Genomic DNA, 5106 nt, shown 5'->3' on the forward strand with positions numbered 1-5106 from the left:
ATACAATGTCCTTCTCTGACACTTCCCATGGTGGGAGGGTGTCACTTACGTAGCCAACTTCAGACTTCCCACAAATCCAATCCCCACTTAGAAGTATTCTAAGAGAGAAGAGTCACTCTTGCATTGCTGTCCTTTCTCTCATCCATTGCATCTTTCTCCTCCCCCATTGCATTGAGCTCGACACGGTAGGTGCAAAGTCCACTGGACTCCACGGGAAGAACTCCACCTTTGCAGTTCTTTGTTCTTACAGATGTCATCCATTATCAGATTGCATTTCTCTGGGAAAGGGCAAAGGAGCAAGCCACCGCTTCAAACCAGCAATGCTTGCTGCACCAGCTGCAGCTCACCTGCGCAGCACATTCCCTCTACTGCTCATCGTTTCTGCTCCTGGAAGGATGGACTTCCAGCCTTCAGGTGCTTGCAGGAGTCCAGGGCATGCCTTAAAACAAAGGCCAACCTGTGGCGCCCTTTGTGCTGAGATTCATCCAGCTTTCTTGGCAACACCTGTGGTCAGTCACAGCCAGGCTTCTGCCCTCAACCTTCTTCCATTGTGCGGATGTATTGCTTGGCCACAACGCAATAAGCAGAGAGAGTTCCACTTCTTGGAATAGGTGCTAGCATGCCACACTAGAAAGCACAGCGGTGCCTCTGTCAACATCAACACCTACTGGTGGGAAAAGAGCCTTCTAGGCTGAAATCGACTCACGTATGAAGGTCAAAGAACACCAACTCAAGGGTTTGGAAAAGAAAGAGTGCTTTTCTCCTCAAAACAAACAAAAAAAACCCTCAGTTTTCATACAGTCCTCCCAGAGAAATTGCTCCTTGAGTTCACACGAGGTTAGCTGTTTTGCTTTTGTAAAACACAGGGAAAAGGTTTTAGGTTTTACAACAATTTCTTTTAGACAACGGGCAGGCATCCTTTTCCAGCTCCAACCGTGCCAGCTGAACGGGCCAACATCCTCCTACTTGCAGGAGTGGAGGGCATAATTTCTACGCCGTACAACGTGCTCCAGCCTGAAGCAGTCCAGGCTGCTCACCAGCTCTTTGCCCGACGTCCGTGTGGTTTTCCGCCCACTTGGGAGCCCGGCCACGGCCCCGGGGGCCAGCAGAACTGGCAAGGCCAATAACCTGTGCCGTGCAGAGAAGGGGCCAGGTGCCGGGCGGGAGAACGCTGCCCGGAGGCGGCGGGGCTGCGGGCAGAGCGAGCGGCTCTCTGCAGCCGCCTCTTCTCCACAGAGCCGAGCTGCAGCTTCTGCTTGGCGCCAGCAGCTGCCGCGGGCGGGTGGAGAGCCCGCCCCCCGCCCGGCCAATCGGGGAGCGAGGGGAGGCAGCGAGCGAATGGGTGCCCGGGAGGGGCGGGGTGAGCCGTGAGCGACACGCAGGCCGCCCAACGGCCGCCCGGCGGGCTGTCCCTGCGGCCGCGGCCGGGGCCAGCGTGGCGCAGGGCCCGGCGGCGGCGGCCTGCTGCGTGCGCGGGGGCCGGGGCTGGCCCGGGCGGGGCCCGTGGGCGAGGGGCGTGCGGCGGGGGCGTCTGCGCCACGGCCGCGCCCCAGCAGCCTGCTGCGCTCCCTGTGCCGGCGCGGGGGGCCCGGCTGGCGCCCCGTCCCTGCCATGGCCCCGCCCCTCCGCCCCTCCAGCCCCGGCCCCGGCCCAGGAGTTGGGTGCTGCCGTGGCCCAAAATGGCGAAGCAGGCGATTCCCCCTGAGCGCAGGAAAGCGCTTTTTCCCCGCGAGGGCGGTTAAGCAGTGGAGCAGGTTCCCCGAGAGGCTGTGGAGTCTCCGCTGCAGGAGAAGCTGCAAAGCCGCCTGTGCTGGTGTGGGGCAACGTGCTGTAGGTGCCCCTGCTGGAGCAGGGCTGGAGGAGAGCATCTGCAGCGGTGCCTGCCACGCTCAGCTGCCCCAGCACGGCCCGGTCCTGCCCTTCCTCTGCCTGCCGGGGTGGGGCGCGAGGGGGCCCGGCGGGAGCGTGAGGGTGAGCGGCGGGGCTGCAGGGTAGGGGGCTGGTGCGAGGGGGAGGGCGGCTGGGGAAGGGGTTGGGGCTGGCAGTGGGGGTTCAGGCATCTCCCTGGGGTTGGTGCTTGGGGGCTGGTGTTGAGGGCAGGGCTGGGGACGAGAGCTGGCTGCATGGGGTGAGGGGTTGGGTGAGGCGTGGGGCGAGGTTTGGTGGTTGTGCTGCGGGTTTCTGGTGCTTGCTGTGAGCGTTGGCTAGCTTTGTGGGGGAGTGGGCTATGGCAGGGGTGAGGGCTGGGGTGAAGGCTAGCATTTGTTGTCTAGGGCTGAGGGTTGGAGATGCCGGTGAGGGCTGGAGCAAGAGTTAGGGAAAGGGGTTGGAGGTCTGGGTTGTGGCTGGAGGGTTAGAGTTTGGGGTGAGGGATGAGAGGAGGGGATTGGGGCAAGAGGTACGGTGGGGTCAGGTTTTGAGGTGGTGCTGGTGGTTAGTGGTGAGCAGGTGAGTGCGGCCAGGCGTGGGCAGCCGGGGATGAAAGAGGAGGGAGCTGGCCATGCGGAGCCGCGCGCGGCCCCTCGAGCTGCCTCGCCCTGCCCTGCCCCAGCTCCCTCCTGCCCGGGGCGGCCGCGCTGCGGCCCTGGAGCCCCTGGCGGCGCCGGCTGCTGCTGCTGGAGCAGCTCGCGCAGCAGAGGTGACCTCAGAGCCGCCCCCGGCGGGGCCATTGTGACCCCCCCCGTTGTGACACCGGCGGCGCTGTCAGGTGCGGGCAGTGTCCGGGCGGACGGCGACGGGAGAGGGCAGGAGCGCGTGGAGCTCGAGGAGGAGCCCCCGAGCGCAGCCGCGTCTTTCCCTGCCGCCCCGGCAGCCCCGCGGAGTCGAGGCGTTTGCCGAGGCCTTGCCAGCTCCTGCTGCGGGTGAGAGCGACGGGGCCGGGCTCGGCAGTGCCACGGGGCTGCGGGGGCCCTCGGCCGTGGCGGGGGCAGGACCTTGCGGCAGGGGCTGAGGCGCAGGAGAGCTGGCGCCAGGGCCGGGACGGGCGCGGGGACCTTTGACTGCGCTGCCCCCACCCCCGTGGGGACCCTCCCCAGGTCTGCATTAAACAAGTGTCCCCCTCCTGCCTCTGCTCCGTGCCGCAGGATGGCGGAGAGACCCCCCAGCCGCCCGCGGGTGGCCTGGGAGCAGGAGTACGGCTGCCCGCGCCGGGCATCCCAGGAGCAGGACAGGGTTGCCGAGGAGAGCAGCTCTGCCTCGAGGCCCTTGGAGGGGTTCGAGTCCCAGGCGTGGCGGAGAGGTGAGTGAGCCCCCGTGGGGCTGGGCCGGGCTGGGGTGAGGGCCGGGGAGCGCACCCTGCTCTGCGCCGGGCTCCCATCTCCCCAGCACATGGTGTCGGGGTGCCCGGGGTGGTGGCACAGCGGTGCCCGGATGCCAGGGCCCGCTCGGGGCTTGGGAGCTGGCCCCAGCGCAGCATGCGCCCAGGAGGGAGAGCGCAGATGGACGCAGCTCCTGCTGCCTGGGACGGGCAGCGAGCGGCAGCTCCGTGGCAGGAGGAGGGATGCTGCCCGTCTGGCAGCACGTTCCCCAGCCTGGTGCAGTTGAGGTTTGCCCTGCCTGGCTGGCTGCAGCAGGGCAGCCCATGTGCTGGGCACCGTGCAGCCTTGAGCAGCCTGGGGGAGACTGCGTGCCCGGGAGCAGGCCCATGGCTGGCCGGCGGGCAGAGCTCACTGCACGGCTCTCTGCTGCCTGCCCTCCATCTCTGCAGTGCTCCCGGCTCTCTTCCTTTCTCAGGTGCAAGGTTTTCCATCAGCAGCTGGTCCGAGCTGTCCAGAGAGGATGAGGAAGCCTTGGACTTCATCCAGGCCTTTGTGGGTGGCCGAGAACAGGTAAGTGCAGCCGTTTCCATGGGGGCTGTGCCTGGGTCTCCCTGCGGGTCCGCCCATGTCTGCTGGCAGGCTGCTGGGGAGGTGCTGGCTGTGCAGAGCTGCTGCCGTCCGGGGTCCCGCCCAGCACTGCAGCCCCCTGGCTGCTCTGGTCCTGCTGGCCTTTCCTGTCCCCTCTCGCGCTCACTCTGTCTCTCTTCCCCGTCTGTCAGCAAGAGGCGCAGAAGCTGAAGTTTCTAGCGTCCATCGGCACCCTCTGTGGAGGCAGCAGCGCCAAGACCTTGTCCTGGGGCCTGGAGGTGTTCTGCTGCCGACACGAGCTGGCCGAGCATATCGAGGTGAGGGGAGAGGCAGCAGGTGTGAGGACAGGGGCAAGGCCAGCTGGGCCCTGGGTCTGCTGGTGCTGGGTGATGGCAGTTGCCGCGCTGACTGCCGGTTGTGCTGTGCAGGTGCTGCTGGAAGAGGAGCCCTTGGAGCGCCTGGGCACAGCAGTGCGCCAGCAAGCCATGCTTGCTATCACGGCAATGAGGTAGCTAGCAGAGCCCCTGGTTTGGCCAGGACCTGTGCACAGCATGTGCCTGATGGCACCGTCCCTGGCTGGGAGGTGTGCACCATGGTGGGAGGAGGCTGGCGGTGCTGTCTGCTGCGCTTCTGCTCTCCCCTGGCCCAGGCTTGTCAGCAGGGCAGATGGGAGGGCAGAGGGTTGCCTGCTGCAGCTCCCCAGGGCCCCTTGGCTTGTAGTGCAGAAGGGGAGGCAGGTGGTAGAGAAGGGGGGAGGCCTAGCTGCCTGGGCTCTCCTCTGGCCCTGGGCCAGTTCATGGAGGGAGGAGGTGCCTCCCTGTAGGGCTCCCTCACGTGCTCTCTGTAGCAGCCGGGGGACTCCTGCCCCAGCGGCCCACAGCCACCTCCCCAGGGCATCCAGGCACTGCTCCCAGCACCAGTGTCCAACAGGCATCTCTCTCTCTCTCTCTCTCTCGCTCTCTCTTTGCAGTGCAGTGGAGCCGGTTCTGGAGGGCAAAAAGAGCAGCCTTCTCCATGCCTGCTTCAAGAGTGTCTTCTTGCTTCCTCCAAGAGAAGACATGGAGACCGTGGACATGTCCCTCTACTCCAAGGTAGGTGCTGGGTGAGCTACAGGGAGCCCGCCAGCCCCTCTGGGCTTGCCCCTGGCTTCGCTGTGCTGAGAGGTGACTGTCAGCTCCAAGGCTGGGCAGGATCTCAGCTTTGTTTTCCCACCCTCCTGCCTTCATGCCCTTCCCGTGGGCTGGGCCATGGGCAGTGCCCA

This window comes from Struthio camelus, chromosome 16 (assembly GCF_040807025.1).
Source record: "Struthio camelus isolate bStrCam1 chromosome 16, bStrCam1.hap1, whole genome shotgun sequence".
NCBI classification, from domain to species: domain Eukaryota; kingdom Metazoa; phylum Chordata; class Aves; order Struthioniformes; family Struthionidae; genus Struthio; species Struthio camelus.